This window comes from Lissotriton vulgaris, chromosome 5 (genome assembly GCF_964263255.1).
Source record: "Lissotriton vulgaris chromosome 5, aLisVul1.2, whole genome shotgun sequence".
In the NCBI taxonomy this organism is placed as follows: domain Eukaryota; kingdom Metazoa; phylum Chordata; class Amphibia; order Caudata; family Salamandridae; genus Lissotriton; species Lissotriton vulgaris.
The window spans coordinates 677,119,726-677,135,573 of record NC_141693.1 but is presented as its reverse complement, the minus strand read 5'-3'; positions in this window follow the sequence as shown (position 1 = coordinate 677,135,573).

Genomic DNA, 15,848 nt, shown 5'->3' with positions numbered 1-15,848 from the left:
AATGCTTCAAAATACCGAGTGTATAAAGTTAGGAATAACTCAGAGAATTGTTTGGAAAGTGCTAAGGAATCCTGACCCTACGGCCTTAAATAGGTGTATAATGCCACTCGTATCTGACATATTGATGATATGACCCACCACTTCTACGAAATGTATGGGGCAGTTAGTACGTATTAGCGCCTGTATCGCTGTCAAAGTCCTTGCAACTTGAAGTTCAAGGGTTTCTTGAGCGGAGGTTAATGGCACGGTCTGCTGCAAAAGCATGGCTTTCATTCTGCTGAAAGCATCAAACTGTATAAAAGAAACATTCAGTGAAGGCCATAGCAGCGCCTTCCTGACTGTATTTTTCGGTGGAAACAATACTTGCATACTGCAAGTAACTCTGATGTTCACAGTGACCAGATAGGCAATGCCCGGAGGCATTCCACAGCAACCTCGACCGTTCAGCATCAAGTAACTCCCATTCAAAGGTAACTCAAACACCTGCGTGATCACAGCAGCTGGAGTTCCTTTCATGTGGCCAGACAGATTCGCTATTGAACCATTACAGGCTCCGTGAAAAACGATATCTTGGCACATGAGAGAACCACTTAAAGTATTCTTGCAGTTTGTACCACTAAGAAACACTTCTCGATACCCACTCCGGCATCGAAATGGTCAATTTTCAGTGCTGATGTTGGTGCAACCTTATAATAACTTGAGGCTGGATCTGTTGTGCTAAACCCTGAAAAGTATGCAAATTTCTGTGCAAACGCTTGTGAACTACTTTTCGGTGGTGTTGGGCAATGATCCCACTGATGGTTTTCAAAAACATTCCTAGCCGAAATGGATTTGTGCAGGAAATGGTGAGCATATTGTTGGTAACAGTACAATTTGTCATAGTCTGAAGAACCCTCTAACATTTCATTATTAGAAAATGCAGCAGTTTTCTCTATATCAGACAACATGGTATTTACTGTTTCAATTTCCCAATCATCAGAAAATGTACTGGAAGTAATGATATCACTTAATGATATTTTAAATACATGATTAATTTCTTTAAAGTTTGATTGGGCCTAAAATGTTAAAATCAACCTTGTCCCCTACTGCAACATCCGGTATGGGAGCTGCTGTAATGTTCATTGATGACAAGTCTCTTTGTTCACGATGTGATGATGTATGTGGCCGATGTGATGATGTATGTGGCTGAGTAGGATATTGAACCTTTGGGCTGCGGAACTTTGCTGAAGATAGTGTCCATTGATAAGCATACTAAAAGTCAATACCAAGCCTAGCCAGAAAAGAAAAAACAATATCCCAGAAATTACCCAGAGTTAAATCCAAGGTGATACCAGGTATGTCTTTCGAAGAAAGAGAAGAAAGTTCTTTAATTCTTGCTGGAATGGTGTTTTGGCTGGCGTCATTTCCGGTTCGCTTGGATCCAGAGAAAACGTATCAAAGTTAATGAAATAGCCAGAAGCAATTCAATCAACTGTAGGCGTTGCATCTGGATTAGTTGAAGTGTTATTTTCCTCTCAATGAGGCATGTTGATGTAGACGTCTGTATTAGGTCTAATTGCAACTTGTGAATTATTCTGATTTTCATTTTCAATTTGAATGTCTGCTACAAGTGGAACAAGTTCCATAGCATTGTTGCTTAGTCCTTCATTCTTTACAGGTGGCTTTTCAAACGGGATGTCCCTTTCTGTTTGAACTTCTTGGAGTGTAGCTAGAGGAGGGAGTCTGCAACAGCAGAGTCCACTAGGCCTACTGTTTAGTATCAGCCACATAGTGTGGTTTGATTAAGTTGATTGAGACAAATCTTTTCTCATTTTTTCCGGCAAGAGGCGGGAGCAGCACAATTCTTGTCCTGTATACTGCCAGGACAGGTACAGGTTTTCTATATGAAGGTCCAAATTCCTTTTTGTCTGCAATTTCTCTCTGACTAGATCCCTGACTTTTGGGATCCAGACAGGTCTTGCTGTGACTACCTTGACTTCCTCAGTGGCAGTCTGCTTTAGATGGACATTGACTTTTTTTGTCCTGGATTCATTTAGATCCTATAAAACAGCCAAATGATCATGGATATCAAATGTTTTTTTTATCTGCCACTGCACCTTCACAATCAAGATCAGGTACCCATATTTGTGGCCCAAAGAGGACTTCATATAGATTGACACCCCCTAGAGAGTTTCTTGGCTGGTTGTTTAATGCCCGCTGTACCCCATAAAGGTGTGCAACCCAACTACCTCCCTTGCCTAATACCCTAGCTGTTAAAGATTGCTTTAAGTCATGTCTTTTCTCCCCACAACCGAATTTCCCTCAGGATGGTACGGAGATGAGAACCGCTATGCTATGCCGATACCTTCCATGGCCTCTTTGTAAGCCTGAATGTAACGTGCTAACTGCGTATGTGCCGATAAAGATAAAGACTTGCAAATCTTTGATAACAGTTCGAACGTCAGCCGAGTGCTGAGGCCATACTCATAGGTATCTCAAGCAGGAATCCACTGCAAACATGATATATCTGTAAGCCCCGTGCATTTGTAAGGGGCAGCAATGGTCCAAGTACACACATGTGAGCGGTTTGTCTGATTTTAATATGGCGTCTGTGCCGGGCGTGCAATTGTGGAGCCTTTCATCTGCTGGCAGAGTCACATTTGAAGATATAGTCTTTAGTTTGCTTAGTTAACCCTGGCCACCAATAGCGCTGTTTCAGTAAAGAAACAGTCTCTGTAACGCCTGTGTGCGCTGAGCCCAAACATTTGTGTGCAGCTAGTATTAAACCTTGCCTATGATCCATATTTGGTATTATTCTATCCCCCACTCCAAGAATCTGAGCATATGGAATGTATTGTGCATCTAACTTGTAGGAGTATTTGAGTGATAATTTCTTAGGTACTGCCTTTGCATGATGCGATGACAGTTACCATAATATCTCAGTCTATTCTCGTTTTTGAGCGAGTCAGCGCAGCTACGGAAGCCGTGTGAACAGCCCACTTTGCGGCTTCATCAGCCAATGAATTCCCTGCAATGTGAACGCTACCACGTTGATGACTCAGTGTATAGATCAGGTGAGTCCTTGGTAGCTCTGCTTTCAACTCTGCGGCCTGTTCCCATAGCATTTTATGCTTAATTGTGCCACCTTTTGCATCTCCGAACCCGTTTTGTTCCCAATGTTGCAAGTACTCACTGTACAACTGTACACAGTAAAAGGAATCATTAGTGTGGGGAATTTGTGATCCGTATTTACAAGGGCCAGTATCAGTGCTTTTAATTCTGCCAACGGAGCTGTGCAGTCTCCTGAGATTGCGTTTTTGTGCAACTAGGATGGAACTTCCATCACACATGCAACCTTTAACGATAGCAGACATCAAAAAATATTGCTGCTTACTTCCTATGGCTGGTTGCGTAGATCCTTCAGTATAAATAATATATTCATACTGATCGAGAGGCAGATTTCATTTGGTAGAGGATGTTCTTGTTCATATTGCAAGAATGCCTGTGTTTTTAAACTTGTATCAAATCGGTATTCAACGTCTGTTGCAGTAAGAGAATTAGCCCATTGTAACCATCTTGGATGCAACGCTTGAGCATTTGGGATGCTGGCCTTTGTAACAGCTTCTAAAAACGGTACCGGGGTTACGACAATAATACGGTTCCCCTGAGCCAGTGCTCTTTCTCTTGCTACAGCAGTCTGAACGGCTGTCAGTATTTTTTCTGTTGAAGTGAAACACATTTTTGCATTTGTGTTCAGGTGTGATTTGTTAGCGAGACTGTTTCTCCTTCATTGAATATCAAATAAGTGTACCCGCATTGAACTGCAATTATTCGGATCACTAAGTGGCATACGTTTATGCGTGTTTGTAAGTGTTTGGAAGCAATGATGTCTTCCTGGAGTAAACAAAGAATATTATTATGTTCTTGTGTCCAATCGCTGGCTGAAAATACAGGTTTTATTAAGTCGTATAAAAGTTTTACCCTTTGTGTGTAATCTAAAATGTATGTCCTACCAACATTTAGGAATCCCAGTATTGATTGTAAATCTTTTTATGATTTGGGAGGCTGGAGCAGCACACACTTTTCTAAAAAGTAAACTGCCAGCCTTCACTTGACAGCTCATATCCCAAAAATAGGACATTGAGGTGGGCTATTTTTGATTTTTAATGTTACATTTGTAGCCTTCAATGGTAAATCCCATAATAATGGTGCTCATTCTGGTCAAGTGCCTCTCTAAGTCGTCATCTGTCAGTTAAATATCATCCACATAGGACAATGCTTCTTCATCAAATTTTTGAAGTAACTTAGTTACTCTTGCTGAAAATACACCGGGGCTATTCTTATACTTTTGGGCTAGTCGAAAAAATTGTCATTGGGACCCTAATGCACTGAATGTGGTCAGATACCTGCTTTCAGGTGCTATATTTTGGCAGAAAAATCCATTTGAGATATCAAGTGTGGTTTTGTATTTTTTCGCACAATGTTATTCATTAATGCAGCATTTTTTGCATTTTGGACAGCAAATGTCTTTGTGCATAAGTTTAAATGTCTGTAATCTAAAACTAGACAATATGTATTGTCGAGTTTAGAAACAGGAAACAAAACATTGTTCATTGGGGAGGTAAATTTTTCAATGACCCCCTGGTATTCAAGTTGATTTAAGATCTCCCTGACCTGTTTTTTAGCTTCTTGCTTTATTGAATATTGCCTCTGAGCATTAGGTGAGACTTTTAACAGGATCACGTGATAGGTTGAGTTCTCCTCCCACTCAGTGTAATTTTTGTACAATGCTGGAGCTTGAGCTACTGCCTACTCCTGTGCATATGTATGTTTAAGGTGAATGGAAAAGTGGTTGGAAAATGCAGAAATAAATGATAATTTCTCCCATGGGGCACTCCATTATGAATGCAGGCGGCCAATCTTGTTCTGCTAACAGGAAGTCATAACCAGATGATAAGTTCTTCCAGAAAAGGACCTTTTACTTTTCTCGGCTTGTCCCCCTCCAACCAGGGTGTTATTTCATATAACTTATGTGGGACGCTCACCCTGGTGTTTGGTGTTTCCACCGTGATGTAATCATTCAAATCCACTGTCATCATAAATTCCTTCAGGTTCTGGTGAGCTATTGTTACTTCTGCTGCACTGTATAGCATCATCTGAGCCCATTCCCTGTTCAGAAGTTGTGTCCTCAGAATTCTGGGCATGTCTGATCTTCAGACCGGCAACTTTCTTTTTCTTAAATTGAGGTTTTGAGTTTTGCTAATCTTCTTTTTTAGAACTAAAGTCTTGAGTGCACTGATTTTCCATGGACTGTGTGCGCTTCTCTCTATTTTCTGTCCGTCTTTCTCATTTGGAGCTTTTCTTCGATCCCTGAAAGGAACAAGAGGAACGTGTATCAGTATCCTGATACCTGTCAGGTTTCCTAATATTATCCCTATTCAAAAGGTTGTACCTCTTTTCAGAGGGCTCCTATTGAGGAGACCTACCTCGGGACTGAGATCTCTTGTCTTTAGAGTTTTCTTTTTAATTATCCTACTTCTTTTTAAGAGAAGTAGATGTCTGCTTAGAAGTCTCCTTCTCAGGACTGCCTTGTAGTTGAGGTTTTAAAGCTCTTCCCCCCAAACTATCCCAGCCTAATTCTGCATGCGCAGTTTCAATTATTTTCGGTAGTTCATTCTCCTGAATTAATGGGGAGAGCGCTCTAAGGCGTTGGCGGATTGCCACTGATCCTGCTTCCCCTTTAATGTTAGCTAGTATTATCGCTGATCCCTGGTCGTATTTATTTAATAACTTCATCCATAAGTTTAGGGCAGGTTCTACTCTGTACTCATTTTGTATTTGTCTTAATACATCAGGTATTACTGCTAATGAAGGGATACCATGAGTACTGGCATATATGGCAGGAAAGAGTGTACCCCAAGATGTAGAATCCTCTAACTGTGGTGTAACCCCCATGGGCAAACAGATTGTTAACATCCGGTGTTTTTCAAATGGTGTTGTATTTGAGTATACTCCCTGTCACTGGGTTATTTTCTGAGCTACCCAGAAAGGAATTTGTTCATGTTTTGTGGGCAATTTGCCCATTACTGTGTGTAATGTTTGTGTTGTAATTTTAATACCTGTGTTCTGTGTAAGAGCTGCATTAGGTGTAATTACTATAGGTTGTACCGCCTTGTGTCCTTAAGATGAAGTGTGTCATGTTTCTGTAACGTGTTATCAACTTTTTGTGTTGAACAAGCAGTTCATCACGTTTCATTGTGTCAATGTCAGGATGAGGTGCATAGGTCGCTAATATATGCCATTTTGCTCCTGGATGTCCTAAGGGACCAAGCCTTGCTCTTGTTGTAACATGGGTAGAGCACCATTAAACCCGAAAAAAAAATTGTGGTAGGTAAGCAGTATTTCAATCTCCGCAAATGGACTGTAGACTACTGGAGTCTCTTCACGTGTCTAATAATGAAAAGTATTTGTTACGGCATTCGCTGCTGGGAATGTAATCCACAAGTAGAATACCTCTGTTTTAAAATCTTCATGTGCCTCTATCACAAATATTACTACATCTCCTCTGGGTGATAAGCCATGTTTGACGAGGGTAACTGTCAATGTGTGTCTTACTTTGGCAGCAATATGTATTGAATTGTAATCTTCCTTCTCTTCTGAGAGAGGTAATGGCATATTTACCGGGTCAAGAACCCTCTCAGTCATTGTGTCTAAAAACACAGAATACTTTCCAAGGAAATGAAATAAGGTATTTTGCACAATTTTGGGAAAAATTCTTTCAAGCTTGATTAACCAACAGCCAATAAATAGGATGTCTCGCCTACTTAATGTGGCGGAGTTTTTGTGCCCACCCACTCCAGACGTCTCTGGTTTTGTAGATAGGGTCTCTGAGAATAAGCACAACTGAGCTACTCAGATTCTACTGTTAATTAAGCACCAAACGTTGGTGGTGCCATGTAGTGTAGTTCCTTCAGTACCCTTCATGCAGGACCTGCGCTAATTTTGGATAACATATACTGTGGGTCTGGTGTCAGACTGACTCTGTACACCCCTGCCAAGTATATTAGCCTATTTTTGCATTAGCTAGCTCACCGTGCCACTAAAATCTCCTTTTATCAGAGAGATTCGTTTTTGGCAACCTCAGAACACAACAAACTCTGATTCCTCATACTGGTGGAAACAATATACTACTTATCATTGAGCCACTCGTGCTTGCTTGTTTTTTCCGTGAGAGATACACAGAAGAAAATGTCGGGTGTGTTTACAAAAAGAATTTATTGTACCATTGTTCTTGTTATGTAAAATATATACGCTGCTACAACTGTTACATAGTAGAAGAGATATTGCATCAGCAGTACAGTAAATAAACAGGAATAGTACAGATCTACCATTTTGCAATAGTCATGAACATATACATGAATATAAAATGCATTTATAAAATATAGTGCATACTCCTAAGGTGCCTGTCTAGATGTACCTAAGTGAACCTAGCATGTGAGTAGGTGTGAAAGAGCTAATAAGCCTAAGAGTCTAAGAGCCAAGAATCTCACTGGGATTTAGTCGAACCCCATTACCTGAATAGTGAGAGTGTGGGACTTTGTCCTGGACTCGAGTTGGACAGCCCACAAAGGATAGTCAGACCACTGTCAACTGGAGCTATTGAATTTCGAAGCCGCAGTGTCTCTGGTCAGTGTGTCTGCCATGAAGTCTTATTTTCATCCTGCCTACTGATAGCAAGAGGTGTTGTATTTATACAGTTCATTTGCGTGTGTTAACCATTGTTCAGTATGAGGATGATGTTGGGGATTAAACCTTGTGCGTAAATATGAGAGGTGATGTATATCCCCTGGAGAGTGTTCTCATAAATTATTGATATGTGCTAAGGATGACGTCTTAGCAATTTCGATTGGGAAAAACCCACCCTCAGCATTGAACTAGGTGAAAGGTTTGGTCCTGAAAAGGCTCTATGTCCCTATAAAGCATTCTGTCCTTATTTGGAGTTATGTCCTTATAAGGCTCGTTCATATGAAATAGAGATGAGGTAGGGAAAGTGTTCGATGTTCCCTAGACCTATATTAGGGTACCGATATATGAAATATAACACTATTCATCCACTCAAGTAATAACACAGGCACTACACATAGACTGTTCCAATGACCCAAGCACTGCCCATGCACTCCTCTATTCACTCAGATGCTATTCATTCACTCCTTCAATAATCCAGCTAGCAGCTATTCAGTCTCCAATCACCTAGGCACTATGCATACACTCATGCAATAACCCAGGCATTACCCATGCACTCATGCAATTACCCAGGCACTACCCACACACTCATGCAATCACCCAGGTACTACCCGTCCACTCTTCCAAGCACCCAAGCATTACCTATGCACTCATGACATTACCCATACACTACCCATGCAATCCTCCAATCACTCAGTTAGTACCCAAGCACTCATCCAGTCACTTGACCACAACCCAAGCACTTATAAAAACACCCAGACACTACCCATGCACTCATAAACTCACGAAGCACTTCCCATGCACTCTTGCAATCACTCAGGCACAGTCCTTGCAGTTCACCACTCATCCAGGCAGTACCCGTGCAACCATGTAATCATGCAGATATTATCCATACACTTCTTCATACAACATATACAAATTTCTCTTTTTTTAACAGAATCGGTGGTTCTATCAAGAACCGTTTCTTTCTTCTGTTTGTGTTTTATATTTTTTTGTGTTTTTCTAACTTTTTTGAAATTTGTGGGTGTTTTTAAAAAAAAATGAAAAAATCAACCAAATGAACTGTGAAATCTTTGGAAACATTTTGCAATTAAGAACTCATTGCAAATTTTTTTTTTCAAAAGTGGTTTTTGGCTGCAACCACAATGGCATCCACTGATTGCTCTCCATTTATTTATTTATTTATTGGGCTTTTAAAGCGCGACAGCTACCCAAAAAGGGTTTCCCGGCGCTAAAGAGATACTAAGTCGTTGAGCAGATCGTAGAACTCTGAAGAGAGGCAGGAGCACGTTACTGATTAAAAAGCCATGTTTTTAAGGCTCTGCGAAAGTGGACATAACTGGTTTCCAAGCGTAAATTCAAAGGGAGCGAGTTCCAAAGCTTTGGGCCCAACAGGGAGAAAAATCTTCCCCCAATCCTAGCTCAACGTACTTTGGGCACACTAAAGAGGCCTTGAGATGAAGATCTCAGGCAACGGGCAGGCGTGTAGGTGTGAACGAGGGCTTGTAAGTATCTAGGGGCATTGCCCCATTTGATTCTATGCATAAGACTCAATGTCTTAAATTTGACTCTGTTTTCAATTCTTAGCCAATGGGGTGCCTTAAGATGACCAGACATGCGTTCCATTCTGTGACACTTACAAAGCAATCTTGCAGCGGCATTTTGCACACGTTGAAGGCGTCTCATAACAGCCTGTGATGCTCCCAAGTAGAGGACATTTCCGTAGTCTAAACGGGAGGTAATTAAGGCGTTGACCACAGACTTCTGTGTGTCATCAGGCAACATTCAAATGATTTTCCTAAGCCACCTCTGGATGGTGAAACAAGTTGATGTTAAATTAGTGACTTGGGGGCTCCATAGTTAGGCCATTATCGATAATGATGCCAAGATTGCGTACTTGGTGCGACGGAGCGGGTAGGGAGCCCATTTCTGTGGGCCAATGTCTTGGGCTCCAGAGACTCTGATTTGGACCTAGTATTAGAACCTCCGTTTTACCACCGTTCAGTTTAAGCAGATTGTCCCTCATCCATGTTGCAATTTTACTAAGGCCTGACTGCAAAAGAGAGGAGGCGTCTTGATCTCCATTAGAGAGTGAAAAGAAAATCTGTGAGTCATCCGCATAGGTGAACATGTTTAGCCCTGCCGCTTCGGCGATCTGGGCAAGAGGGGTTACATATAGATTGAAAAGCAAAGGACTCAACACCGAGCCCTGAGGGACTCCATAAGGGGATAGATGGACATTTGAGGACGAGGTGTTGGAGGTGATCTGAAATGTCCTTAGTGTCAAAAATGATGCTATCCAATCCAATGCTTTGCCCCTAAGGCCCATGGCAGAGAGAGATTTTAGGAGAATGTTGTGGGAGATGGTGTCGAACGCTGCGCTGAGGTCAAGTAGAATCAGCGCAGCGGAATTTCCTCTATCTACCAAAAGGTGAAGATTTTCCACCACCCCAAGCAGTGTTGTCTCTGTTGAAAAGCCAGGGCGAAAACCCGACTGGGAGGGGAGAAGTATGTCGTTCACCTCCGTGTACCAAGCAAGATGATCATGAACATGTTTCTCCAAAACTTTGGAGAAAGCAGGTAGGAGGGAAATAGGACGAAAATTGGCCAGGATTTTAGGATCAGCCGTTGGTTTCTTTAGCAGTGGTGAGACCATGGCGTGTTTCTACATGGATGGGACCTTTGCAGTGGAGAGGGATAAATTCAACGCCTGGCAAATTACAGACAGTTGTGGAGTGTCCAAGAGTTTGAGTACGGAAATTGGGAGGGGGTCGATTGGAGAACCAGATTTCACTTTCCCTAAGATATCTTGCAGGTCTTGAACATTCATCGCAGGCCAGGATGTAAGTGGCTCATAGGGCAGATCTGGCGAGAAGGGGATGCCCTCCTCCCTAGGGCAAGAATCTGGCTTCCTCGCGGCATGAGCCTGGTGCTGTTTGGAGATGTCCTGATGGATGGTCTCAATCTTATTAGTGAAGAAACGAGCCAATTCTTCACATTGAACATTATTCAAAGGAAGGGGTTTAGCTGTGGTGTTGGAGCCCGCTAACTCTTTTACTAGATTGAACAATGTTTTTGAATTGTTTGTGGCCTCAGAGATTGTCTTCGTCACGTACTTAACTCTCGTTGTAGTGCAGGCTTTGTGATAAAGCTTGAGTTCCTTCCTGTAGATCAGGCCGGCTGCTGGAGAATAATCTTTCCTCCAGAGGCGTTCCAGACGTTTACATTTGGACGTTTCAGCCTTCAATGAATCGTTATACCATAACGCTGGAGAATTATGGTTTTAAATTTCTTATGAGCCAGTGGCAAGCATGTGTCTAAGGCTCCCAAAAGCCACTTATTTATCTTCGTGGCTACTATCTCCATATCCTTCGTATCAAATATCTCACCAAGGGGTGCAGAGTCTAAGACGTAGATGAAGAGATTTATATCCAGCTTCTTCCAGTTCCTTTTACCGGACTGTTCTAACGTGCTAGGAGAACCAGAAGCCACTGGGTCATACACGCTAAATTTGGTAAGAAAGTGGTCTGACCAATGTAGGGGCAGGGCTGGAAAACAATGTAACAAGGGAATGCTGGAAAAAATAGGGTCTAAAAGATGACCACCTATGTGTGTGGCTCCCGAGTTCCACAAAGTAATGTTCATGGCAGCAAGGTCATGAATTAGATTTCAGCCTGGCTTATTCAGTGGGTCATCAAAGTGTATGTTCAAGTCTCCTATGATGGACAAGTTGCTATAGTTTACCAAGACCGATGCAATCCAATCAACAAATTGGGTAGCCCAAGATTGCACTGGACCTGGTGGTCGATAGATTAGAAGACCAGTGAGAGTAAAATTCGGGTGTAATTGGAGTTTGAAAATTGGAGTTTTAAAAATAATTGCTATGCCACCCCTCACTCCTGTTGATCTGTCTTTTATGACAATCGCATAGTTTGGCGGAAGGGCTTCCGCAATGTCTGGGCCCGCACTATCAAGTAACCATGTCTCTGTGAGAAATAGAGCATCAGTGTGTCGTCAGACAAAAGGTCGTAGATATTTCTTTTATGTTTGCTAAGAGACCGGCAGTTCAGGCTGCCAAGAAGCCAAGTATGTAACGGCTTGCAACCTGTGGATAAGTGTCGGCAATGCTGGGGGACCTCAAGCTGAAAATTACAGGTAGGACACGAAGTGGAACTTTGCCTGTCATTCTGTAGGATCCTACAGTTGTGATTAACAGGAAGTCGCTGAGAAAGTAGCATGCCAGATGAATAGACCATCAATGCCGATGTATTTCCACCAAGGATCTGGGGCCCTGGGCCCGGCCTGGCGTGGACGGGCGCAGACGGCCTTGCCTTTGGCGCGCCTTCGGCGCATCCTGGGAAAACACATGTTTTATGTGAGGGGAGGGGGGCGTGGCCTCACTATCGTGGGCGTGGCTTGTGGGCTTGAGTCGAATGGCGGCAAAGAGAATTCCAACCCGCGGCAGCGTTAAGATCGGCTGCGCGGGAGTTGTGAGGTGACTAGGAGGGGGGAGAGTGCTCAGGGAGAAGTGCACTAAGTAAAAAACAACAGTCTTTTTAATTAAATTTCAGTTTTAAAATGAGCATGCTCCCGGCTTCTGCCTCAGGAGTATAATGCCTCTGATGTGTACTCTGGTGTCAGCGCGCCTTAAGTAGTGGTTCGAGGGGGCGTGGCGTGCAACCACAATGGCATCCACTGATTGCTCTCCATGGCAGAGAACATTCTTGCATTTAATGCATTGTTGTCCGCAAACTCCGGTTTTATATTAGTAGTCATACTGGTGGAAGAACCTGATGGCGTTCTAGGCCCTGCAAGTTTGTCATCTTGGGAAGCCTGTTTTTCGAGAGCACGTCGATTGTGTTTCCCCTGCAAGTTCCTGTGGATGGATGTTTAAAGGTGCTTGAGCATTGAAGATGTTCCACACAAATATTTTTTGTCCAATCCGCATGAGAAGATGTTCTTGCAGATGGTGCACATCACTTTTTGTGCGTTGACCTTCTTCTGACCTTCAGGATGCTATAGTAAGAAATTAGCAATTAAAAAACCAATGAAATTCACTGTTAAAACCATAGGTTTCGGGGACGTTATAGTTAGAAATGAGCCTTTAAAAAAACAGAGAAATTCACAAAAAAAACCATAGGTTTCAGGGACGTTATAGTTAGTTGGACATTTCACTCATACAAAACCAGAGAAATTCGACTGTTATAGTTCATTCATGACATGGTCAGTGGCATCACTGATGACATCTCAAATGACATCACTGATGACATCAGTGCTGACATCATCTATGTGATAATCTGATGCACCTCCTCACACCCTAATATAACCTTTGATACACCCACTCTAAAATGCAGACTTCCATTTTCGAAACTATAGACACACCAATACCACTTACTACATACCCACTCATTGATTGCTAGGTCTACAAGCACGTCCACTCATTCACCCATGCAGTTAATCATACATGTAGTCACTCATCAATACAGCACTATCATATGCACTCATACACCTATGCAGATACTTACACACCACCACTCACCCATGGAGTTACTCAAGTACCTAGTCAGTCATGCAAAAAATCAATCACACTCCCATTTACTCACCCATACAGTTATACACACACCACTTCACTTATTCATACAGACACTAACACATACTTACTGTCCTCTACAATCACTGATACAAGCACACACTCATCCATAAAGACACTCTCACAATCACTCACTCTCACAAATAGTCATTTATATACTCTAACACTCACATATTCTGTATTTACATATGTAGTTACTCACACATGTACCACAGAAAAATCCATTAACTCACCAACACACCCATACACACACTCACCCACCCATACAGCACTTCATAGATGCACTCTTGAACCCATACACCCAGTGAATCACCTACTCACACATCTATGCACAGAGTCACACCCCCACCACCCACAGAGACATTCAGGCATCCATACAGATACTCAGACAACCAATTTAGAACCCACATAGACACTCATGTAGCTACTCACCAACCCATGCAGCCGCTTATACCCCATCTGACAGACACACAGTTTAGTCACTAACCCATGCATTCAGTAAAACACAATTAATCATTCACTTATACTGTCAGTCACGCACCTACTAAATCATCCATTCAGACACGTATACACCCAGTCATTCTTCAATACACCTTGGCATTTATATATATAAAACATATTTACACTTTACAGAAACACAAAGTCATTGGATGATGTCATCAGTGATGTCCTTTGAGATGTCATCAGTGATGTCACTGGCCATGTCATGAATTATGTAATATGTGACATCATCAGTGCATTGCGGGGGCGCAAGTTATAGTTAGCTCAACTAACTATAACAGCTTAATTTCTCTGGTTTTGTACGAGTGAAATGTCCAAGTAACTATAACGTCCCTGAAACCTATGTTTTTTTCAGTGAATATATATATTACCTGGTTACCTGGTTTCCGTAAAATGGAAACCAGGTATATTTTAGAACTGGATTCCAAACACCCCAATGGGCTCAACATTACTGAAGACCTATACACATGTCTATAACAGGGTATTTAGGATTCACTCCAAATCTGCGAAAACGACCAGGGTAAAATGAGAAAATTCAGGAAGTTCAAATTAAATATCAACCACGAATGGATGGGCTAAGTACGAATAAAAAATAAATAAATAAATAAAAAGAATAAAACATGTAGAATATTTTAAGACCTCACTGTATACAAATTAACAATAGAAAGTAAGACAAAGGCTTTTGTTCTATTTTAAACAGCTTTTTACACACTTAAAACTTATAATACATTATTTTTGTTGGTTTTTCACTAAAAGGCACCTTAATGTCGATAGAGGCTTCTTTTGACAGGTTGGATTTATTACAGAAATAGGAGGCAGTTAGAATTAACAGAACATCATAGGTAGGGAACCTATATGAGACTTGGAATATAGCGCAAATTGTAGGTTGACATCAATATAGAACTAGGGACAACAACAGCTAAAAATAAAATGATTTCAATATGTAGAATTATTGGATTCAGCTGTATTGTTTATATAAACTTTAATAGATTTTATGTAGTATATTTAAATCTATTTATAGGAATATATATTTATATAACTTATTTTTGCCTATTTAACACCTTAGCTGCTATGGAACGTCCAGCTCCAGTGCTGAACGTTCCATTGCGCAGGTGCAGCTGGAACGTCCAACGGCAGCACTCCCGAGGTAGTGGTGCCGTCGGCCGTTGGACTGGGTGCAGCACTTATGAGGTTAAAATGTATGATAGTATCTCTATATTGCACTATTTTCCACATAAAATCAAAGTTTGCACATGTACATATGAAAACCCTGGTATTTATATTATGATGTTGGACATTATTTAATTTATTGCCTAATGTTGCACATGATTGTAAGATGTACATTCACATGTAGAAGTATGGACATTTACACCATAATTGGGAATTGGACAATTGATCACTACAAATTAATTACCATGAAGGTGTAATGAAACAGGGATCTATGGTGTACATGCGATATCAATTTACATCTGAGCCTATTGTAGTAAATCAAAAGAAATTGCACTGTTACTTGAACACAGAAAGAATTGAAAAAAGTGTTGGTACAAAAGCAGTCAGGTGACTGACTCACGTGTCATGTGATCAAGGCACTTCCGTGCTGAAACGAGTAATGACTGATTAGATGGTAACTGAATAAAGAAGTATTCTGTGCACCAAATCGGGTCGTTGCTCCATTCTTTTTGAAAGAAATTACAAGAAGCCTGCTGGCAGTGGAGTTCTTGGAGTATATGTAGATATATATATATATATGTAGATATATATATATATATATATATATATATTCACAGAAAAAAACATAGGTTATAGTGGATATATAGTTAGGAATTTGCATTTACAAAACCTTGAAAATTGAATGAAAAAACCATTGGTTTTAGGCCATATATAGTTAGGGATTTGCATTTACAAAACCTTATTTTACTCGCATAAAACCATTGAAATTCCATATATAGTTATAAGCGCTAACTATATATCGCGCACCCGCAATCCACTGCTGATGATGTCACATATTACATCATTCATGACATGGTTAGTGACA